General features: G+C 50.1%; 1 protein-coding gene across 9 annotated transcripts in view; it reads right to left on the bottom strand.

Moving 5' to 3' along the window:
• Window positions 1-25,053, bottom strand: part of PPARD (peroxisome proliferator activated receptor delta) — an 88,741-nt gene that overhangs the window by 54,678 nt on the left and 9,010 nt on the right. Inside the window, exons 3-4 of one of the 9 annotated variants that reach the window (XM_060403105.1) lie at window positions 7,935-8,205; window positions 2,559-7,744 (exon numbers count right to left, since the gene is read on the bottom strand). The exons of 6 other annotated variants lie outside the window; for them this stretch is intronic. The gene's annotated coding sequence lies outside the window, so the exon portion shown is untranslated. The remainder of the gene's footprint in view (window positions 1-2,558; window positions 7,745-7,934; window positions 8,206-25,053) is intronic. 2 more of the 9 variants (XM_042237247.2, XM_060403106.1) reach the window with 2 other exon arrangements.

Genomic DNA, 25,053 nt, shown 5'->3' with positions numbered 1-25,053 from the left:
CAGGCAGAACGGAGGAGGGATGGCACAGGCCCTGTTTAGCTCTGCCCAGGCCTATCCAATCTGCCACTTTTAGCTGCTGACATCTCAGAGAGGCAGAGCTCTTAACTGGGCTGGATGCAATGGGCAGGCATGGGCGGCACTCAGCTCTGAGCAGCTGGCCGCTGCGCCTTCCACCCTGTCTCCTTCGAGGCACCCAAGTGCGCGTAGAATCGCCCACTCCTAGAGCAGCTGTCCCTTTCAGAAGTATGACCTTATTCTAAAATTACAGGTTCTCAGGGTTCACTAGGGATCGTAATTAGTTTGTATTCCTTTGCCTGGTACTCAGAAAGGCCAAGTTTGGGGATGGAAAGTGGGGCATGCATTCTTAAGGCTGGAAACTAATTTGTAGGATTTAGTGGCTTTTCTGGCCACTGGCTTGCTTTAAGTCCCTGGCACCCTCTGCTAGACTGAGAATTGCTACCTTGGGTCCCAGCCACACTTCCTCAACTTGGCACAAAACCTGCCAAAAAATCATCTTTCCTGCTGTCTTTCCCTGCATCTGGGTCTCAAACAACTCTCAGGCTCTTGCTTCTACTCAACCAGAGAAATTCAACTCAACAGGCCACACTGAGCAGTCACCAAGTGATGGGGAGAGTGCCAGGAGCTTTAAGCACCAAGAAAAACAGGGCCCTGTTCTCAAGGGTCTTAGCACCTGGAAAGGACAGGAAATAGGTAAACCAGCAATGACCTACAGGGTGATAATTACTATAGAAAGAGACTTCAAGCACAGAAAGAGCAAAAGCCACTCTGTCAAGAGGGATCAAGGAAGGCAGTCAGGGGAGCTGGATACTTCCTGGGAGGAACAAAAATGTGCCAAGGTGCAGAAGCCTAGGGTGTGGCCTCCTGGAGCCAGGAGCCATTTACTACATGCCAGAGGCTGCCATTCTACAGATGAGGAAACTGAGGCACAGAGAGAATAAGTATCTTGTCCAAGATCACAAGTTGAAAGGATGAAGACAGGTTCCAAACCAAACAGCTGAACTCTAAAACTTGAGCTTTTAAACATTAGTTTGTGGTATGCAATGGTTCAATTTGCTTAAGTGTAAAATTTAAAGCTACGTTTACGCAGGAAAGGTAAATGGGGGCTAGATCACAAAGGGCTGCATACACTATACTAAGGACTTGGACCTGAACTTGCAGCAACATAGTGAAAGAGCTTCTTGGCCTTCCTGCTATGGTCACATCATGTTAATAGAAATACTAGATAAGATAAATGATATCCCTAAACATATAGCCAAATTTGAAAGAAAAATACCCCATGTGCTGGAAATGACCAGAAAAAGTGAAACATGAACAGTGAGGGGGACTGACACCAGAATGACCTGTGGGCTTTTGAACCCACATATGAAGTGGTTTTAATGTCTGGCTGTGACTTTGAGTCTGGATATCAAGATGAGAGCCTCAAAGGGCTGCCCAGGGCAGGACAGCAACAAGGAGCTGGCCATTGCTCCAACGCTCTGTGGAAGGGTGAAAGGGGTGTCAAACTCAGAAATGAATGTAACACTTGAGCCAGGACCTTTAACTCTACAGGCCCACCAAATGCCAACTGTTCTAAGGGAAACTTTCACATCCCAGGACACAAAACTTGTCCTTAAGAATCCATCCTGAAGGACTCTGAGCTCATAACTCAAAGTTACAAACCACACAGGGAAATAAACCACCAAGAGGGGCAGCATCGGACACAAAAAGGGAGAAAGCATCTCAAGAATCAGGAATAATGAAATAATTTGAAAGAGATGACAAAATGAGAAGATTCAGATGATGAAAGAGAGAGAGCAGCACAGAAAAAACAGATAAGAGATTTGGATGGTAGAATGGTCAACAGATACCTAAGGAATTCCAGGAGACTAGAGTACAAAAAATGGGACTCTCCAAGTCTAAATTTATCTAAAATTATTCCAAAATAGAAAAACAAAAAAAAAATTTTTTTTAAGTGAGTCTTTGGGTAGAAGAGCACACCAAATTCTGAGCAAGAAAAAGAGAAACAGGGTTTCCCTGGTGGCTCAGCAGTGAAGAATTCACCTGCCAATGTAGGAGCTGCAGGTTCGATTCTTGGTCCAGAAAGACCTCACATGCCTCAGAGTAACTAAGCCTGTGTGCTACAACTACTGGGCCTGCGCTCTGGAGCCTGGGAGCCGCAACTACTGAGCCCACGGGCCACAGCGACTGAAGCTGCGTGCCCTAGAGCCCACGTCCTGCAATGAAAGCAGCCAGCACAACGAGAAGCCCATGCACTGCAATGGAGAGCAGCCCCCAACAGCCGCCACGAAAGAAAAGCCCACCCAGCAGTGAAGACCCGGCACAGCCATGAATAAATAAAGAAAGTTATTTTTAAAAAGAAAAACAGGGACTTCCCTGGTGGTCCAGGGGCTAAGACTCCAGGCTCCCAATTCAGGGGCCCCAAGTTCAACCCCTGGTCAGGGAACTAAATCCCACATGCTGCAACTAAGACCTGGTACAGTCAGATGAAGAAAGAAATAATTATTAAAAAAAAGAAAGAAAAACAAATCCACGCTTACTTTCAAATGGTTCTAGGGACTTCCCTGGCGATCTAGTGGCTAAGACTCCAAGCTCCCAGTGGGGGGGTCCAGATTCAATCCCTGGTCAGGGAACTAGATTCCACACACTGTAACTAAGACCTGGTAGAGCCAAATAAATAAAAATAGTGTGAAAAAATGGTTCTAAACAGAAGTACAGAGATGCAGAAATGCATTACCTAAATTTAAGTAAAAAGAATACAAATATTCACTATAATGTTTTCATGTTTTTTTGAAAGTAAACAGATAGCAGGAAAGAAGAGAAAATGTAGGAATAAGAACAGAAATAAGATGTATAATTTTCAGACTAGTAAAGAGAATTTAAAAAACCCAATTGGGGCTCCCCTGGTGACTCAGTGGTAAAGAATTCACCTGCCAATGCTAAAGACATGGGTTCGATCCCTGGTCCAGGAAGATCCACATGCCGCAGCGGGGGAAAGTAAACCTCCAACAGAAGGCAGGAAAGGAGAAAAACAAGCAAAAAAGGAAAGCATATTAAAAGTACTCAAAAACATAATAATATATTTAAGTCAAACCCCCAAATGTAAATAAACTAAACTCATTTAAGACAGTCTCAGATCTGACTTAAAACTTTAAATCCAGCCACATTCTGCTTATGAAAGAAACTCCTAAAACACAATGACATGAAAATGTTGAAAATACAAGGAAAACCACCACCACAAGCTGGGGTAGCACTAGTGTCATCAGACTTCAAGGCAAAAAGAGGAACACTCAGATTCGGTGACTGATTTAAAGGGACACGGAGGGCAACCATCAGGTGACTGAGGGCATGGAGAGGCTCCCAGTAAGGCGGGGCGGTGGGGAGAGCTGGTCTGGCAGAGAAGGGGTAGAAGCCCCCCGACGCGCGCACGCAGGCGGGGGAAAGGGAGAGGAATCCGGGCAGCACCGAGACCAAGAGGGAAGACGGAAGCTTCATCTCCCAGAGGGCAGGGCCCCTCTCTTTCTGCCGCATGTTTGCACAGTCTAATAAGATACGAGGCACAAAGCAGGCGCTGGTGCCTGCATGAGCGATAAGAAAACAACACACAAGTAGGTAAGGACCAAGCAAGAGAGGTCTCAGAGCTGCAAGGAAAGAAGCCGTGCCATCTGCAAGGCCTGTGATCTCCACAGTGACCAGGGGCAGCACCTTCTTACAGGGACGGGGGTGAAGGGGAGGAGGACTGGAGCACGCTCCCGGGGAATGGGACACCTGTGAGCGATGAACAAAGGGCAACTACTGCTAGAGAGCCGTAACTGACTCCGCACAGGGCGCAGCTCTGCCCCCGACAAGCTGCCTTGGCCACCCAGCTCTTCCTTCGAATCCCAGTGTACAATCTGCAGACTTAGCCAAGAAACAAGCAGACAACACAACTCGTCTTTGGAGGAAAGAACTGCTGAGAGACCACAGGCAAGAGGCTGCCGCTGTGACCCGGGAGACCTGCCTCCACGCCCCTGGCCCCTGTCCTGGGCAGGCCCTCCTGGACAGGAACCGTGTGGACGGCAGCAGGGCCTGCGGCCAGTGGTGACTCAGGCAGCGTGGGTGCCTGCCGCCTCCAGAGGGGGCAGTCCGCGCCATTTGCGTCTGGCTTCCTGGAAGCATTTCTTCATTTCTCCTTTTGCAGACCCACAACTTCCAGAGTGACACCTCTCCTGATGACTAAAGAGGGCATGCCAAGCAGCCGCTGAACCCACGTCTTCTTACACACCCCTGACCAACCCAACTTTACTCACTCCCCAACACCTCCACACTGAACAGGGGAAGTGGCCAGAGGGTGCCCCGGGGCCTGAGGGAGACAGGAAATGACGCAGCACCGCCCGAGGCCACAGTGAGGGCCCAGGAGGTCCGAGCTCCCCCCACCACCGGCTCCCCAACAGGCAGGACTTCAGTGGCCCAAGGAAAGGGGCATGTGACTAAACTAACGGGTTCCCGGGTCAGAGAGTGTCAGAGATCAGAAGACCACAGGACTTCCTCTCTTAAGTTAACTCAGATTCAAGGGAACAGGGAGTCAGAAACTCTTGGAGGCTGCTGAGACAGGGTAAATTAGTGTAACTCTCAAGAGTTGGCAAAATTTATCAATCTCCTTACTTTTAAAAAATATTCATACATTTGGTGGTGGCGGGTCTTGGTTGCGTTTTGTGGTGACTGAGTTCTCCAGCTGCGGCTCAGCAGTCGCTCCACAGCAAGTGGGACCTCAGTTCCCTGACCAGGGACTAAAGCGGCATCCCCCGAACTGCAAGGTGGATTCTTAGCCACTGGGCCACCAGGGAGGTCCCAATATCCCTACTTTTGATTCATTCAAAATGGCACACACACTCTCTCTCTCTTTTTAACTCTTTGGCTGCAGTGCACAGCAAGGTCTGGGACCCTAACTCCACGACAGGGATGGAATCCATGACCCCTGCAATGGAAGCAAGGCGTCTTACCGCTGGCCTGCCAGGGAAGTGCCTCGCTCTCTCCTTTAAAACCAAGTATCTACCAAGTGCCAGGAATTATGCCAGGTAGTGGGTTAGTTCTTACCAAGGCAGACAACGTGACTGCCCTCAAAGAACTTCTGTTCCAGTCAGGGATTCAGAGAACCAGATAAGGTATCAACCAGAAAAGATACCAGGTATCTTATTAACCAATCAGATAAGACCAATTTTGAGTGTAGGAAGTAGTATGCTGCTGCTGCTAAGTCGCTTCAGTCGTGTCTGACTCTGTGCGACCCCATAGACGGCAGCCTAGGAGGCTCCTCCGTCCCTGGGATTCTCCAGGCAAGAATACTGGAGTGGGTTGCCATTTCCGTCTCCAATGCTTGAAAATGAAAAGTGAAAGTGAAGTCACTCAAGTCATGCCCGACTCTCAGCGACCCCATGGACTGCAGCCTACCAGGCTCCTCCATCCATGGGGTTTTCCAGGCAAGAGTACTGGAGTGGAGTGCCATTGCCTTCTCCAAGGAAGCAGTTATGTAATAGCAAACAATGAGAACCAACCGAAATGTCCATCAGCAGAACTGGTTAAATAAGCTCAGGTAAACTCCTAAGAAGGGACACTGCTCTGCTTAAAAAATGCATTCTTGAAATCTATATTCAAATTGCTAGTGATATGAATATTTAAAGCAGATTTCAAAACAGCATCACAATTATGCTCAGTGCAAGAACCCAACCACACAAGACCACATATCATATGACCCCATTTCTACAAAATGTCCAGAGCAGGCAAATCTGTGGGAACAGAAAGCAGCCTGGAGATTGCCTGGGGCAGGGGAGGGGTGCATGGAGACAGTGAACATCAACGGGTGCGAGATTTCCTTCTGAGACGAGAAAAGGTTCTAAATGGTTACACAACTCTGCAAGTATACTGAAAACCATCAAACTGTACATTTTAAATGGACGAACTTCATGGTATATGGATTATACCCCAATAAAGCTGCTGAGTAACAGTATCACTATATGACTTCAACTTGGTTTTTCAAAAAGAAGATTTTGTGGGAATTCCTTGGCTGTCCAGGGGTTAAAACTCTGCGCTTCTGCCTGGGTTTGATCCCTGGTGGGAGAACCAAGATCCTACATGTTGTGCGGCTGGGCAAAAACTAAAAACAACAAGAAGAGGGCGTATGAAGGGGTATATGTACGAGAGAGAGAAAGCATGGAAATGCTCCAACCATGAAAATATTAACTGAGCAATTCTCTGAGACGAAGGTTCTGCGTAATTTCTGTTTCCCTCTATATTTTCCAAATATTCTAAAATGTAGGCATTAGTTTAACTGACGAAAGAAATCAACCTGGGTTTTCAAGTCTTCAAGGGGACCTTAAAGTAGATAGAAGGCACAGAATCAGAAGGATCCAACTGTTGTGCTAACTTGGATATATCTAGGGCAGTCATGTTCTTTGCACCAAAGATAACCAGGCAGTTCAGCAAAGGGATTTTATATTCCAGATAAATGAGACCCAGTAGGCTCTGTTTAAGGATCTCCTGAGCAATGGCAGAGCTAGCTCCCTTCTGTAAACACTTTAAAATGAAACCAGCAGTCACCAGAGAGCTCAGATACTACCAAAGAAAGCAGAAGAGGGTGAGCTGAGCAGATGCAGTCTGAAACCTGGAGGCCGTCAGAAGTCACAACCACATGCCTGGATGTGATGTGTGAGGCCCTCAGGATAACCTCTCAGGTCCCACTTGAACTGCTCTGATCAGTGACTTCAAAGACGCCTTTCTGAAAAGTCAGCGGTTCTCTAACCAAGCTGCCTGCTCTGGTCAATGAGGAGCTTTAAAACGCAGATCCTTGGACTTCATTCCTGGAAATTTTAATTTCCAGGAGAAATCAGAGGCCTGAGACAAGGCCCAGGAAACTACATTTCTTCCAAAACTCCCTAGTGAATCTGCCAGCTGAGTCTTGTCTGGGAATCACCGGACGAGACACCCCCTGGGACGATGCGCAACAGGGCCCGTCTACACATCTGGCGGCCATACTGGGATCCCACGGGCCAGTGCTAAGCGCAGGAGGGGAGGCTCAGCTGGGAAACTCCAGGCGTGTTCCGCAGTCAGTGCTGAAGAGCCTGGGGGACAGCCAGCAGATCCCCAAGTCAAAGCCAATGCTGGAAGGTTCTCTTGGGCACAGTGATCTGAGATGCTAACCTGTGAAAAAGAAGTAACAAGTGCAACCTCTGGGCTTCCCTGGTGGCTCAGTGGCAAAGAATCTGCCTCTATTGATAGAGACGTGGATTCAATCCCTGGGTTGGGACGATCCCCTGGAGGAGGAAATGGCAACCCACTCCAGTATCCTTGCCTGGAAAATCCCAAGGACAGAGGAGCCTTGCAGCTACAGTCCATGGGGTTGCAAGAGTCAGACATAACTTAGCGATTAAACAACAGCCGTGCAACTTCAGCTCTGGGAGGTCACAACAGAAATTAGTTCCTTCCAACGACACACGCAAGCCAGCAAGCTTTGCCGGCGCCAAGGAGTAGGAAGCAGAAAGGGATGCAGTGCGGTGTGGCAGAGAGAGCCCTAGGCCAGTCACAGCTGTGGGTTCGAATCCCTGCTCTGCATCATTGTCGTCAGTGGTTAAAGACGGCACCCTTGCTGCGACTCCCTCCTTGAATCCGGCTGGTCCAGGTTCTGCGACTCCCTCCTTGAATCCGGCTGGTCCAGGTTCTGCTCTGATACGTGGTAGGGCCCCCACTCAGGAGGCTGAGGGAACAAAAACCCAGTGTTCTAACAAACAACCTCGTCACAGAACCCTCTGACCAGGAGCTCCCACTTTTAGCGCCCTTCTCGGCCAGGGACACGTCTCCATACATCAGGTCTGGGAACTATTTACGATCCCCTGTAACGGGGAAGGACCCTGCCAGCAGGCACCCAGCGTTCCAGGATGACTCACTGTCCCTCGCCACAGCCACGTCCCCGCTGGCCTCCCTTCTTCCCGTTACAGTGTCATCTTTGTCCTGGCCACCTCCGGGCAAAACATCAACCTCGCAGGCTCCGCTGTCTTCCTTCAGCATCCAGGGAAAGGCCAAGACTTGGCCTCCACACCTCTCCACTCCCGGCCACACGGTCCTCACGGCAGGCAGGCCTGAGACTGCTGCTCTTCAAGCTGCCAGCTGCGCGCCGTACACGAGTTTTTCGACCTCTCTGGGGCTTAGCCTCCTCAGCTGCAAACAAGATACATCAGTAACACCTTCTTTTTGAGGTGGTTTCCCAGATATGAGTCAAGAAAACACAGCCAAAGTACATAGTACAGAGAAGGCATTCCATACGAAGCAACGGTTATTACTACAGGCCAGAAACTTTCCCCCTCAGTTATTAATACAGACCTGACCTCTCCTACCTAAGTCTCTGACTGGGTGTCACTCTCCATTTTGACCCCTCTGGTATGATCCGAGCAGGTTAACTGTCCTAGATAAGAGCCACCACCTTACTCTCCTGCCCAAAGGCCTCCCATGGTTCGCATGTTCCCGCATCAGTCTCAGCTTCCCAGCCAGACCTGGAAGAATGTCTGCCTTCACGAGGGTCCAAGCCAATCCCACCCTCATGGCAACTTGCTATGGGAGGCAGCCTTTGAAAATGACCCGCAAACACACCCACCTCGGCGTATTCAGGCCCTTGTGTAATAGCCTGCTGACTCAGACACTGTCGGATCCTAAATGTTGTTTAAAGCTGACGCTGGGAAAGATGGAAGGCAGGAGGAAAAGAGGATAAGATGGTACTCGATGGCATCACGGACTCCAAGGACAGAAGTTTGAGCAAACTCTGGGAGATGGTGAAGGACAGGGTGACAGGGTAGCCTGGCATGCTGCAGGCCATGGGGTTGCAAAGAGTCGGACGTGACCGAGCGCCTAAACAACAGCAACAAACTCTGGGGTGATCTGTTATGAAGCAACGGACGATTCTCCTGATTTCCCCAAGCACATCAGAGCGGCTGCTCTTTTACTCACAGCCTTTCCTACTGCCTTTCACTGCCTCTCCTACCACAGCTCCGCCTACCACAATCCTGCCCAGCCTGCAGGCCCACCCCAGATGCTAAATGCTCACCTTGAGCCTTTCTCAGTTCAACTCAGTTGCTCAACCGTGCCTGACTCTTTGCTCCTCCATGGACTGCAGCACTCCAGGCTTCCCTGTCTTGAGGCTTTTGTCAAAGCAGCAACTGTCAAACCAGCTTCCTCTCCCACACCTCACCACGGCATCTGTTGCACTGCATCCTAATCAATCTGCTTGTTATATTCATGTGCAAAAATACCTGTCAGGGTTACGTGGCAGCAAAAAACCGGAAATCACCTGCGCGCCCATCAGTAAATGAGAGGACGGCACACTCGTGCGAGAGAGGAGGGAGCAGTGGAAAAAAATGAGGAAGCTCCAGGTGTACTGACATGCAAGGGTGGACAAGACACAATACATGGAGCAAGGAGCAGCCCAGCGCGCACAGCAGACGGCCATCCGCCTGGAAAGTAATAATGTCATAACAGAAAAGAGATGAGTATGCACCCATAAACCAAAGTGGCTAGGACAGCTGCCTCCTCCGGGCAGCTGAGAGACGGGGAAGGGAAAGAGGGGATACCTTCTGAATTTTGTAGCATGTCAAGAATTTTCAATTCAAGGGACTTCCTGGTGGTCCAGCAGCTAAGATTCCTTGCTCCCAAGGCAGGGGGCTCAGGTTTGACCCCTGACCAGGGGACTAGATCTCACACTCTGCAACTAAGAGTTTGCCTGCCACAACTAAGACCTAGGGCATTCAAATAAATAAATATAATAAATAAATATTTAAAAAACGAATTCTCAATTCAAAAATAAGCAACTCCTAAGAAAAAGCTTTCCTGCTAAGATCAGGAACAAGACAAGGATCTCCACTTTCACCACTTCATTCAATATTGTACTGGAGATTCTAGGCAGAGCACTTAAGTGAGGAAAAAAAAAGTTATCTGGATTGCTAAGTAAAAAGTAAAACTATCTCTATGAGCAGAAGACATGGTCTGATACATAGAAAATCCTAAGAAATCCACTTAAAAAATCGAACTAATAAATAAGTTCAATACGGTTGAAGTATACAAAATGAATATATAGAAATTATCTGTATTTCTATACACTAGCAATGAAGCGGTAAGTCCACAAGTCCACAGTGTCTAATAAACACTAGAAGCAGGGACTTCCCTGGTGGTGCAGTAGTTAAGACTCTGCGCTCCCAACGCAGGGGTCAGGGTTTGATCCCTGGTCAGGGAACTAGATCCCACAGGCCGAAACTGACAGGTCGCATGCCGTGACTCAACATCCTGCACGCTACAACGAAGACTTGGCCCAGCCAAATAAATAAATAATAAATAAAATAAATGTTTTTTTAGAAGCAGAGGATAGAGACAATGAAGGAAAATAAATAGAAGACTTCCTGGAGACTCCAAAACATTTGTCTTTAGCAACTAAGGGCTCTACAGAAATTAAGGAAAGAAGACAAATACCTAGATATATTCTGGTGATATAGGGGCTTGCCAGGTGGCGCTAGTGGTAAAGAACCTGCCTGCCAACACAGGAGACATAGAGAGGCGGGTTCCATTCCTGGATTGGGAAGAGCCCCTGGAGGAGGGCATGGCAACCCATTCCAGTATTCTTGTTTGGAGAATCCAATGGACAGAGGAGTCTGGTGAGCCATAGTCCACAGGGTCACACAGAGTTGGACATGACTAAATCGACTTACCACACATCCTGGTGATGTATCTTGAACTTCAAGAAAAAAGAAAATTCTTACATCTTTCAGAGAAGAAAAAAAACAGATTACTTACAGAGGACTTGGAATCCAACTTCATATTGGAGTCTTCTTATCCACTATTCATACTGAAACATGGAGCAGTAACCCCCAAATTCTGATTCTATATGCAACAGTGCTATCAATCAAGATAGCACTTGGGTAGCTTTGGGCAGTTCTGCTGGGGATGTCAGAGAAGGCAATGGCACCCCACTCCAGTACTCTTGCCTGGAAAATCCCATGGACAGAGGAGCCTGGTAGGCTGCAGTCCACGGGGTCGCAAAGAGTCGGACACGACTGAGTGACTTCACTTTCACTTTTCACTTTCATGCACTGGAGAAGAGAATGGCAACCCACTCCAGTGTTCTTGCCTGGAGGATCCCAGGGACGGGGGAGCCTGGTGTGCTGCCATCTATGGGGTCGCACAGAGTCGGACACGACTGAAGCAACTTAGCAGCAGCAGCTGGGGGTGTAAGATGGTGCAGCCACTATGGTAAACAGTGTGGTGTTTCCTTCAAAAATTAGAAATAGGTTTTCATGTAACCCAACAATTCTACTTCTGGGTATGTACCCAAAAGAACTGAACAAGGGGACATGAACAGATATGTACATCCAAGTTTAGAGCAGTACACTCATGACAGCCAAAAGCGGAAAGTAACAGATGAAAGGATCATCAACAGACGATACACAAATGGATGATATACAGATGGATAAACAAACTGTGGTACATTCCCACAATGGAATAGTACGCAGCCTCACAAACGAATGGGATTCTGACACACACTGCAACGTGGTGAACTCTGAAGACAGTGTGAGCGGCACGAGCATCAGTCAGTCGCTCAGTCGTGTCCCACTCTTTGCGATCCCGTGGCCTGCAGCACGCCAGGCTCCTGTCCATGAAATTCTCCAGGCAAGAATACTGGAGTGGGTTGCCATACCCTTCTCCAGTAAGTGATATTAGCTAGTCGCAAAAGGACAAACACTGTGTGACTCCGCTCATATGATGGATCTAGAGTAGCCAAGTTCACAAAGAAGGTGGAATGGTGGTTGCCAGAGGCCTGGGGGAGGGGGGAATGGAGAGTGTACTTAGGGTACAGAGTTTCATTCTTGCAAGATGGTTTCCAGCTTTTTCCTTTGCCATGCTGTGCGGCTTGTGGGATCTTAGTTCCCCAATCAGGGATTGAGCCCAGGATCATAGCAGTGAAAGCTCAGAGTCCTAACCACTGGATCACCAGGGAATTCCCATTTTTGCAAGATGAAAAAAGTTCTGGAGATGGATGGTGGTGATAGTTGTCAACAAGGTGAAGGTACCTAATGCCACAGAACTTACATTTAAAAAATGGCTAAAATGACAAAGTTTTTGTTATGGATGTTTCACAATTAAAAATAAATACATAGGGTTCCCTGGTGGCTCAGTGGTAAAGAATCTGCCTGCCAATGCAGGGGAAACGAGTTTGATCCCTGGTCTGGGATGATCCCACAAGCTGTGGAGCAATGAAACCCGTGCACCACAACCACTAAACCTGTGCTCTAGAGCCCGGGAGCTCCAACTACTGAAACCTGCGCGCCCTAGAGCCTACGCTGTGCACCAAGAGAAGCCAGCGCAGTGAGAAGCACGGGAACTGTAACCAAGAGCAGCCCCCATCTGCAACAACAACCCAGCAGAGCCATAAGCAGACAGATACAAGCCAGCAAATACAGCAAGCAAACGAACAAGTGAGTGAGGGCATGATGAAGGCACAGATTGGTAGCTCCTCAAAATATTAAACAAAGTTACCGTATGGTCCAGCGAGTCTACTCCTATGAACAATCCCCAAAGAACTTACAACGTATCCTCACACGAAGCCGGTAAACGAGTGTCCACAGAAGTCAAGAAAATGGAAATAACCCAAATGTCCATCACCGGGAGAATGCATAAACAAAAAGTGATATACTTACAATGGAATATTACTCAGCCATAAAAAGGAATGAAACACCATTACATGTCAGAGCACGAATGAACCTTGAACACACTATGCCAATTGAAGAAGTCAGACACACAAGGCCACATACTGCATGATCCCATACATATGAAACGTCTGAAACAGGGAAACCCACAGAGAAGGACAGCAGGCTAGTGGCTGACAGGGAATTGAGGAGGGGAGGGTGGTATTAGGAATCCGCACTAATGCACAGTTTGCTCTAGGGCTGACAGAAATGCTATGAAATTAGATAGTGGCAATGACTGTACAACACAGTAAATCTACCCAAACCACTAGAGCGCGTACATTAAAGAGGTGAAGTTTATGTTACGTGAGGTGTACCTCAATTTTCAAATCCCACAGAAACGTACAGACGATCAAAGGAACTGCTCCGACTCTGCCTCGTGGCCCGGTGATTCAGAATCTCGGCCAGTCTGCGCCCTCCTGCCCTGCAGGGCCGCCCGCTCTTCCCCTCCACCCTGGGTTCCCTGCACTCAGGCTGCTCGCCAGGCCTTCACCTCCCCCGTGACTCCCCACTTTCCGCCTCGTGGGCAAGGCCTGCCCCTGCCCCACGGAACCCATGCCTCTCCTGGCAGGCGCCCACCATCACTCAGCCCCACCCAAGCGGGTCTGGAGGCTGAGACCACAGCCCCCGGGGTCACCCCAGAGGAGCTGCCCAGGGCTGGGACTGCGGTTCTGAGCGCGTGTCAGCTGAGGGATACGGTTTCATGTAGGGACTTAATTATAGCTCAGGGGTGGAGGAGGGGCCCGGGGCACCGCAGGCTCTGAGGGGCCGCACAGGAAGCTGCTCTGCAGCCCAGGGGCCGGCCGCCAGGTCTCGCCAGGACTGGGCCACACTGGAGAACACGCATGACCCAGAGAGGCCCACAGGGACACACAGCTTACAGAAGCCATCCTGCTCACAAGTGTGAAGTCCTGGCCACCCCTCCATGAAACACCAGTCTGTGTGCTGATCAGAGTGGCTCAGAAAAACACCGAGATGCCAAGTGTTACCCACCCTCAGGGCCCAGAGACCTCCTCACCTAATGCCAGGGACTCCACTTCATTTGAGAGGAAGTGAAAGGAGGGATCATTGTTCCTCCTAGAACACCCACCTTCAACGTCCCCCCAGCTCTGAGCTGTCATTTTAGAATGGAATCTGAGCAGCCGACTCTGAGGATGCCTGGGACACCTCCCCTAATTCTGAGGATGCCGGGGACATCTCCCCTGACTCTGAGGATGTCGGGGACATCTCCCCCGACTTTGAGGATGCCGGGGACATCTTCTCCGACTCTGAGGATGCCTAGGACATCTCCCCCGACTCTGAGGATGCCTGGGACATCTCCCCTAATTCTGAGGATGCCTGGGACATCTCCCCTAATTCTGAGGATGCCTGGGACATCTCCCCTAATTCTGAGGATGCCTGGGACATCTCCCCTAATTCTGAGGAGGCCGGGGACATCTCCCCCGACTCTGAGGAGGCCGGGGACATCTTCCGTAATTCTGAGGATGCCGGGGACATCTCCCCTGACTCTGAGGATGCCGGCGACATCTTCCGTAGTTCTCAGGATACCGGGGACACCTCCCCCGACTCTGAGGATGCTGGGGACATCTTCCCCAAGCCTGACTACATGCTCAGATCCCCACCCACTGCGCAGGGAGGGGCCACGGAGCAGGGTCGGTGGAGCACTGTAGCTGGGTGTGTCAGCCCTGTCAGACCACCCAGCCTAGGCACTGCCAGGTGGGGAAAGCAGACAGGCAGAGGTTCATGGAAAGAGCAGGGCCTGGGTGGAGGAGTGTGTCCCCTCAAGGTGTAATTCCTTCTCCCTTGCTTCCGGCCCATATCTGGGCTGCTTATATCGAATGTCAGGCTCTTCCCGGCCACCTTGGGGGCTGCCCGCCAGCTGTCCCGCCCCCTCCGCTCCACCCAGCACTCAGCCTCTTCTCTCTGCTGCAGGGCGGCCAGGGACCCAGGCCCTCCTGTCTGTCACTCTTCCCCAGGCCCACCCTCTGCTGGGCACGACCCTTCCCATCTTCACTCTGTGTACTTTTTTATCTGAGCTCTTGAGAGGTTTTCCTCTGAAAGCCATGAAAAGAAACCTTCTGACTGGAGGCAGTATCCTTTCCTGGGTTTGCACAGGAGCAAAGAGAAAGGCATGGGGTGGGGAGGGAGAGCAGACGGGGGACGGATGCGGAGAGGCAGAGACACAGCTCACGCACCTCCCTGGCATCCCTTTCAAGCAACTACACCAACAGATGGCCCTTCCCAAATGCCTCTCTTTGAGCAAAATACCTTTCTTTGCTCACTCACAAAAGGCAAGGAAGGTCAGAGAGCAGAGACATAATGAAACCACCTGAAAAATGGGAAAGGCAATTCATAAAACTGAGAAACAATACACCATTTTTGAAAGAAAAATCGATTAGGTATATACAATCATACTAAAATCTCAAAGAACACAGTCCTTGGCTTGTGAGAGATTGTTACTCACATTCTTCACCAAAAAATAATATTCATTAATAGATGAATGAATGAATGAATGAACAAAGATAAAAATTTATAGCAGTCACTTACAGATGGCGTAATTACATTTGATTTTTTTGGTCCTACCTCTTGGCTTATGGGATCTTAGTTTCCGGAACATGGATTGAACCTGGGGCCCCGACAGTGAAAGTGCTGAGTCTTAACCACTGGACTGCCAGGGAATTCCCTAGGGATGACTTTTAAAATTTTTCTTTGAAGTATAGTTGATATACAATATTATATTAGTTTCACGTGTATAGCATAGTAATTCAGTATTTTTGCAGATTACACCCCATTATAATTTATTAGATGATAATGGCTATAATTCCCCATGCTATACAATATACCCTCGTTGCTCAAATAGTTTATATTCACTTTCATGCACTGGAGAAGGAAATGGCAACCCACTCCAGTGTTCTTGCCTGGAGAATCCCAGGGACGGGGGAGCCTGATGGGCTGCCGTCTATGGGATCGCACAGTTGGACACGACTGAAGCGACTTAGCAGCAGCAGCAGCAGCAGCAGCAGCAGCAGTCTGTGTATTTTAATCCCATGCCCCTAATTTGTCCTTTCCTCCCTCCCTTCTCCTCTTTGGTAACCACAAATTTGTTATCTGTATCTGCAAGACTGTTTCTGTTTTCTATATACATGTATTTGTATTACTCTTTAGATTCCACATAGAAATCATGTCACAGAGGATTTATCTTTGTCTGACTCATTTCGTGAGGCATAATGTTCTCTGTGCCCATCCATGCTGCAGCAAATGGCAGTTTCGTTCTTCTATGGCTGAATAATGTGCCATCGTAAATGGATACCCTTCTTCTTAATCCATGTGTCCGCGGATGGGCACGCAGGATGCTTCTATACCTTGGCTATTATAAACAGTACTGCTACGAATGTTGAGGTGTAGGTATCTTTTTGAATTTGCGTTTCTGTTTTTTCTGGATCTATACCCAAAAGTGGAACTGCTGGATCATATGGGAGTTCTATTTTTAGTTTTTTGAGGAACCTCTATACTGTTTTCAATAGTGGCTGTCCCAAAGGTTCCCTCTTCTCCACATCCTCTCCAACATCTGTTACTTGTAGACTTTTTAAGGATAGCCATTCTGACAGGCCTGACATGATATCTCATTGTTATTTTGATTAGCATTTCTCTAATAATCAGCGATGCTGAGCATCTTCTTGTGCCTGTTAGCCATCCATCTGCATGCCTTCTCTAGAAAAATGTCTATTCAGGTCCTCTACCCATTGTTTGGTTGGGCTGCTTGTTTCTGATATTGAGTTGCATGCGTTTTTATATAGTCTGGGTATTAACCCTTGTTGGTCACATCATTGGCAAATATTTCCTCCCATTCTGTAGCTTGTCTTTTTGTTTTGTTGATTTCCTTTGCTATTTAATTAGGCCCCATTTGTTTATTCTTGCTTTTATTATCATTTGCTTTTTGTCTTAGGAGACTGATCCAGAAAAATACTGGTATGATTGACGTCAAGGAGTATCCTGCCTATGTCCTCTTCTAGTTTCACGGTTTCAGGTCTTACATTTAGGTCTTTAAAGCATTTTGAGTTTCTTTTCGTGTACGATGTGAGTGGATGTTCTACTCTCGCTCTCTTCACACGTGGCTTCCGGTTCTCCCAGCGCCACTCGCTGAAGAAACTGTCTCTTCTCCATCGTGTAGTACAGTCCCGCTTCCTCTGTCGTAGATTAATTGACCGCAGGTGTGTGCATGCATGACTTTTTTCTCCTCAGTAATAATCTGTATCTTCCTATTGTCTAATGAATAACCATTATTTACATAGTTAAAACATTTTAAAATGAATCAAAAACCACACATAGAGAAATTCTTGTGCTTGAATACCAGCTCCACACCCAAAAAAGTTTCCCAAATTCCCACAAACCTGGCTTTTGGTTTGTGGGGACAGCCAGGAGAATCCCATGGACAGAGGAGGCTGGTGGGCTACAGTCCACGGGGTCGCCAAGCACCGGGCATGACTGAGGGACCAACATGTATACACATGCGTGCTTCCCCAGTGGCTCAGATGGGAAAGAATCCTCCTGCAATGCGGGAGACCTGGGTTCAATCCCTGGGTTGGGGAGATCCCCTGGAAGAGAGCACGGTAACCCACTCTTGTATTCTTGCCTGGAGAATCCCCAGGGACAGAGGAGCCTGGTGGGCTACATACAGTCCATGGAGTCGCAAAGAGTCAGACACGACTGAGCGACTAAGCACATACATATACCTACATGCATGAAAAGTGAAAGCTGCTCAGTTGTGTCCAACCCCACTGACTATACAGTCCATGGAATTCTCCAGGCCAGAATACTGGAGTGGGTAGCTTTTCCCTTCTCCAGGGGATCTTCCCAAGCCAGGGATCAAACCCAGGTCGGCCACACTGCAGGCAGATTCTTCACCAGCTGAGCCACAAGGGAAGCCCACATATATTGGTTACATCTGATTAAGTCCTAAGTGCCCAAATACAAGTTTCCAAAGATGTCTTTCACTGTTACTAGTGAGTTCAACAGCTTGCTAGTGGCAAGCCCCTCTTCTAAAACCTTAGGCCCAATCACCCAGAACCAGCCAGCAGTGACTGCACCCATGGGACATAGGTCCCAACCCTGCCAGAGCTCACACCCCAAAGCCAGAGCCTCAGAAAGCTACAACAGGAAAAACAGGGCCCTGACATCCTCGGGCTGGACAGTGCCTCACCTGACCTGGCTGCCTCCTCCAGGGCCCAGGCCAGGGAGGGTGGGGTGACCCGTAGCCAGCTGCCATGAGCATCACCCAGCGAGGTCCCATAGGAGTCAACACCTGCTCCAGCCAACACTCGGATGCAGAGGAAGACCAAGAGTCTTGAAGTTCTGTTGAGTCCAACCAGTGTTTGCTGGCATCCCCTAGGGTGCTGGATGCTGACAGTGCAGAGATATGCTAACAAGAAAACACTCAACTGTCAGCAGTGGGACCTTCCTGCCGATCCAGTGGTTAAGGCTCCGTGCTTTAGCTGCCAGGGCCTGGGTTCAATCCCTGATCAGGAAACCAAGACCTGGTAAGCCACGCGGTACAGCCACTAAAACAAAACACTCAATGAATGTCTCTTTTGTGCCTCAACATGTAATTTTAAAAGCAATTTTAATCCTTAAGTCCTCCCTGAGGGGTAAGGTCTATAGTTACCTCCCCCTGCTACAGATGGGAAAGCTATCCAGGGATAACGTGACTTGCCCAAGGCCACTAGCAGAGCCAGAATATAGTCCGGAGCAGTCTGGCTCTTAACCAGCACTTCACATTCCCTCAAAGTTCTTACCCTTAGATGCTGCCAGGGAGTGCCACATGCTACTTCCTTCCTGCTCTGCTCTAGGTAAAAGCCTATTCCCTTCCGAGAAGCCAAAGAAATGAGGAATGTGGCGGCCCCTCTCCAGAACCTCCACTCCTATAGCCGGGTGGAGGAGCGGCCGTCAAGGCCCAGCCCACAGGGCCCAGCTAAGGCCCCCACAGCGGGCCCCTGAGAGATGCCCCTCAGGGCCGCCTCTCTGATTCCCAACACCTTCCCTGCACACCAACTCCTGCCTCCAGCGAGGAAGTGGGAGCAGAAATAAATATAGCTCTCCCAAAATAAACCAGGGATGGCAAGGTGCAAGAAAGGAGGAAAGTGGAATGCCACTGCTGCTCTGAGCCTGAGACGTTCTCCTGGTGCAGGCAGGGCCACTGCCGCTGAGCAAGACAGGTGCCAAGAGCCCCAAGTCCCCTTCTGCCTCTGCTCCAGCTTGCTGATGCAAACTGGCACTCATTCACACACACCTAGAAAGCTCAGGCTAAGGGGACGTGAGCAGGGAGGGCAGAGTCACTGACCTGAGAAGAACACGGGCTCCAAAGGGCTCAACCCCAGCTCTATCATTTGTCAGCTGTGTGACTTGAGCGAGCTGCTCAGCTTCTCTGATCCTATACCTATACCTCCTCATCCAATACACCGTGTCCATGGTGTGAGAGTAGTGAGCTCCTCCGCAAGTGTTAACGCCTGGCCCGAGGGAGAATCTGAACAGGGACAATTTCCCTTCCTCCTTTCTCTCCATGTGTGCACACGGAGGCCATCTTCCTTTTCCTCTTTCACTCAGCTGAAAGCAGGTGGGTTTGTCACTGGAGCAGGGACTGCTTTCAGCTCCTACAAGTCCGTCCCACCCTCCATGCCTGGCCCAAAGGTTGGCTGGTTATTCTTATGATTCTAGGGGGCTTGCTCACTGCCTTGGGGCAGATCCAGGGAGTCACTAAGTACAGTCATTCTCAGGGCCTCCTCTGCCCGCTGACCTGAAATGAGGCTCTGCAGGGGGCCTCAAAGCCTGCCAACGCTCTGCTTCTGCTCAGTGACCAACAAGAGGCTCTGCTGTGCTCGAAAGCAGGGAGTGTTCTCTAAGGCAACATTAGTCTGGCTGGTCAGGCAGGTACTTTCCGAAGTGGAAGAATTGGATTTGGCCAGTCACCCCTCTGAGTGGAGGCCCTGCTGTGTGGCGATCAAATAAGCAGGCTTCAATCCCCTGGGTTCAAATCTCAGCTCTACCACTTATTAGCTGTGCCGCTTCGGGCACCTTTCCTAACCAGTCTGAGCCTTAGCATTCTCATCTGTAAAACAGCACAATGATTTCTACCTCTCAGGGAGGTGTGGATGAAACAAGGTACCGTGACAGGATGTGATGAGCACAGTGCATTCAGCACATATTCGACTCAGCTACCACTCAAGATATCTACCGACGTCTGCTGGGGATGGAAAGGGGCTTAGACACAGGTGAGTCCAGCTCTTGACGAGGCCACAGTCAGGGTCAGAGCCTAGCCTGCAGGCAGTCACCCCACCATCATATACCCCAGCAGGTGCCAAGCCAGAGGTGTGAGAAGGAAGCCTTACTAGAGCCCCCGTGGAGGGAGCAGGGAGGAGGCCATTGAGAGAAACCACCCTCAACCAGAGAGAGGGGCAACAACTGGGAAAGGGTCCTCGAGAGAACATGGCAGCTTTCTGACTGCTCCCCGAGGCGCCTTGCCAGACGGCTCCGTGGTGGGCTGGCTCCAGCGCCGCTCTGTGGGGAGAGGGCCACTTAGGCCGGCCATCCAGTCTCCCGTCCATCCAGCAAATGCCCGGTGAGCCTTTCTGCACATGGCACTGGCCCCGCAAGCGGCCAGCTTCTGGGAAGAGCTTTGATGGGGCTGGGGAACACCCATCAGGACTGACATGACCTGCAAGGCAGGCTGCTCCCCTGTGACTCAGCAAGGTGTCAGACTCACCCATTCATAGGATGGATGGACTGGTTCTTTCTCACAGTGGAAGCAGAAAGCAGAAAGGAAGGCAAGGTTCAGGCTGCAGTCCGCAGACAGGAATCAGCAGCACACGGGCAGAAGCCCTAGGAGTACTGAAAGCAGCTCACGAGAGGCACCCCCTGGTTATCCACGAGGTGCCCAGGGCGGGGGCGCACACTCGAGTCCAAAGCACATGGTCCTGGAGGTGCAGAGGACAAAGCCGCAGTGGGCTGGCAGAGGCAGGCCTGGGGGCACATATGTCCACTGGGTCAGGAAATGGGCTAAAAAACAGACAAAATATTTTTCTAAAAGGTGACCCACTGCAAGGATTATAGGAGGCAAACTGTAAGTAGGTGCTGTAAATACAGTGGGGTGTTAAAGTGCCAAAAAAGAAGTCACAGGAATCACACACTATAACAGCATGTAAACAGGACTGCTGCTGCCGCTGCTAAGTCGCTTCAGTCGTGTCTGACTCTGTGCGACTCCACAGACGGCAGCCCACCAGGCTCCACCATCCCTGGGATTCTCCAGGCAATGGAGTGGGTTGCCATTTCCTTCTCCAACGCATGAAAGTGAAAAGTGAAAGTGAAGCCGCTCTGTAAGTGTCCGACTCTTCATGACCCCATGGACTACAGCCTACCAGGCTCCTCCGTCCATGGGATTTTCCAGGCAAGAGTACTGGAGTGGGGTGCCATTGCCTTCTCTGGTAAACAGGACTGGATTAATACAATTTTGACTGGATGCAGCCTGCAGTGGGAATTTATTTACCTAGTGGTTTTCTCTTGGGAAATCAAAGTTATCATTGGTCAATTTGACTTCTCATTTCTCATTTCTCGATGGCAATTGATTTGGTGCCATTATTTACTTACTTATTTATTTATCCTTTTTGGCTGCACCACATGACATGCAGGATCTTAGTTCCCTGACCAAGGATTGAACTCATGCTCCCAGCAGTGGAAGCACGGAGTCTCAACCACTGGACTGCCAGCAACGTCCCACAGTGCCATTACTCAGAACAGGCTCTACACAGTCACCTAGGACTAACTCTAGAATCAGGGACGAAGGCATGAAGGATTTAATCCGTGAAGACCGTCTGTACCCGACCTCCCAGTGACATCAAAGCTGACAAAATGTCACTTTGGAAAGCTGCCGGAGCATCAGAACTGTCCTGGGTCACTATCCAGGGAGAGTGACTCTTCAAGCTGGGCATACTAGATGTTCTGGAATCTGATTCTTCGAAATCCCAGCTGCGCGGGGAGGACTGAGCGGAGGCAGAGTCCTGAGGTCTGGAACGGCCACTCCCAGGAGAGGGAGACTCGGTGGGTGGCACATGGACCTGGGGCTGTGAGGCCCGGGGGGGGGGGGTGCCTGGGGAACAGCTGTAAACAGGCAGGGGCCCAGCTCGCATGCCCCCTCCCCCTGGGAGCCCCCAGGCACCCACCCGGCTGAGAGCAGGGACAGAGGCAGACTGAGGTGCTGCTCTGGGAGGGGAAGGGCCGGGAGGTGCGGGGCTGTTAAGAAAGCATTCGAGGTGGAGGTGGCGAGGTGGGCGGCAGCCTCAGGGCCTGGATAAGGGGAGGGAGGAGCCTCAGGGGCCACCCGGACCTGCTCGGAGAGAGCAGAGGACCTGCCTTCCTTGGCACACAGCTCCACGCCTGCGGGGACAGCGGAGGTGCTTTTAATATTCAGAAACAGGAAGGCGCCTTTCTCCCTCTTCTGGTACGTTAAGCTATGTTTGCCTGCTGCTGCTCCACTGGGATGATGAGACAGGTGTTCTACAGAAAGGAGCTGAGGACACAGACACAGAGGCAGAGAGGTGGGGACGGGGCGAGGGAGGAAGGGAGGAAGGGCCCACGTGGAGAAATGTTTATAGCTTTTCAGGGTCGTGGCCCTGGCCCCAGGCATGCCTCTGATCTCTCCTGCTCTCTTCCTCCCTCACTGCTCTAGCCATCTGACCTCCTGGCTCCTCCTCTAACACACCAGCCAGGTTCCTGCCCCAGGGCCTTTGCACCTCCTTTCCCTCTGCCTCTAAGACTCTTCCCCCATACGGCTCACTCTCCTCTTTGGGCTCAAATATTACCTTCTCGGCGAGGCCTTCCTCAAGCCCTCTATCTGAAACTGCCACGACCTCTTCCCTGCTTTATTTTTTGATATAGCATTTCTTACATCTGACTATTTACTTAATCATCATGCTATTTACTTAATTCTGGCTCCTCCTCCTTCCCCACCACAACCACCAGGCGAGCAGGAGATCTGTTTATCTGCTTCGTACACTCCTTCATTCCCAGTGCCTGGAACAGAGCCTGGCACCTAGGAGGGAGCCAGTAAATACCGACTGAATGAATGGGAGGAAGAGCGGAGGGGAAGAGGGAACCAGGGTCAGATTTAAACTAACCCTGGATCCTCAAAAGTACGAATGAGGATGAGTTCCAAAAGCAAGGAGCACATATTATCTGAGGCCTTCTCTTTTGCCCCCAAGAACTCCCGAAAAGGTTACCCCAGACAGTAAGTAAGTAAGTATTAGTCGCTCAGTCGTGCCTGACTCTTTGCGACCCTATGGACTGCAGCCCACCAGGCTCCTCTCTCCATAAGATTTTCCAGGCAAGGATACTGGAGTGAGTTGCCATTTCCTTCTCCAGGGGATCTTCCCAACCCAGGGATTGAATCTAGGTCTCCCGCACTGCAGTCAGATTCTTTACCGACTGAGCTACAGACAGCGTATTGCTTTAAATGTTAGTTTGCAAAAAGGCTGGACCTAGAATCTCCAAGTGCCATAAAAGGGATGCTCTACAACTGCCTCAGAATAAGAACAAGGGTGAGTCAAGTCACTACCTGCGCTTGGAGATGGATAAGCCCTGTAGCAGTTTCCTGTTGCCACTGTAACAAACCACCGCAAAATCAGTGGCTTAAAACAAAACATTTATTCTCTTAGGATTCTGAAGGTCAAAAAACCAAAATTAGTTTCACTGGACCAAAATCAAGTCACTGGCGGGCGGCACTTCCTCCAGAGGTTCTAGGGGAGCATTTGTTTCCGGGCCTTTTCTCGCTCACACAGCTGCATTCCGAGCATTCCTTGGCCTCTTCCCCAATCCTCGGAGCCAGCAGCAGAGCATCCTGCTGCAGTAGTCACACGCCTTTTGTACCAGAGTTCCCTTTGCCTCCCTCTTCGAAGGACACTTGTGGTTGCACTTAGGGCCCACCAGGATAAGCCAGGGTGTGTGTGCTCTGCGCTCAGTTGCTCAGTCGTATCCGACTCTGTGCGCCCCTATGGATGGTGGCCCACCAGACTCCTCTGTCCATGGGATTCTCCAGGCAGAAATACTGGAGTGGGTTGCCATTTCCTTCTCCAGGGGGTCTTCCTTACCCAGGGATTGAACCAGCATCTCTTACACCTGCTGCATTGGCAGGCGGGTTCTTTAGCACCTGGAAGGGAGGTAAGTCAGGATAATTACCCCATCTCAAGATCCTTACTTGAAAAATCCATTTTGCCATATAAGGCAGCACCCACAGGGCCCAGGGCTTATGGCCTGAATATCTCTGGGGGCCATTACTCAGTCCACCACCACGGAAGGCAGGTGCCAAGAGTTCCGAAGAAATTCAGACCAATGGTTTGCAGGAAAGAAGAGTCAGGTCTGGAGTCTTGGCAAGGTCCTAGATCAGGATTCTTCTTTTGCTCTAACTGCATACTATTAATTAGGGGGGCAGAGGGTTATTTTCATGCAACTGAGCACTTTGGCCTTTGGAGGGCCTTCTTAGAAGGGAAGGGTAGTTTTCTCTTCTCCAACCTGAAGTCCCCGGAGGACCACGCAGAAGTCCATCTCAGGATGTACATGCTGCGGGTCAAGGGAACCCAGCAGCGTCTCTGGACTATCCCGAAAGCCTTTACAGGAGGGGAAGAAGAAGAAGGGAAGTCGCTCAGTTGAGTCGGTCTCTTTGTGACCCCATGGATGCAGCCTACCAGGTTCCTCTGTCCATGGGATTCTCCCGGCAAGAATACTGGAGTGGGTTACCATTTCCTTTTCCAGGAGATCTTCCCAACCCAGGGATTGAACCCGGGTCTTCTGCATCGTAGACAGACGCTTTACCGTCTGAGCCACCAGAGAAGTCAGGAGGGGAAGCTGCAAAGAAATGATCTGGCCAGATGAACAAGCTCGAGATTGGGATGGCAGGTAAGTTTTCTCCCATGAGACCTGCCTTGGGAGGAGGGCTGTGAGAACCCATCTGAGTCTAGAGAGAAGTTCCAGATCAGCTGGTGCTATCTGATGCCAGGAAGGGCCAGGTTAACGACAGTCCAAACGCTGCTTGTTACCCACTCTGCTCCACATGGCACCTCTGGGAGTTACAGCAAGGTGGCTTCCGCCCAGACATCAAAAGACACGAAGCAAAGCAAGAGAAACACAGCCGCTTCAGGATACAGTTTTACACCTGGGACGCAGTCCCTCCACTGTGTAGCATCACACAGCTCCTAGATGGAAGGTGCTGCTCATTCCCCTCAAAGCCTTCAAGGGCTCAGGG

The sequence above is a fragment of the Ovis aries genome, chromosome 20 (assembly GCF_016772045.2).
Source record: "Ovis aries strain OAR_USU_Benz2616 breed Rambouillet chromosome 20, ARS-UI_Ramb_v3.0, whole genome shotgun sequence".
NCBI classification, from domain to species: domain Eukaryota; kingdom Metazoa; phylum Chordata; class Mammalia; order Artiodactyla; family Bovidae; genus Ovis; species Ovis aries.
The sequence above is the reverse complement of the archived record's forward strand: the minus strand, read 5'-3'. Positions and strand labels throughout refer to the sequence as shown.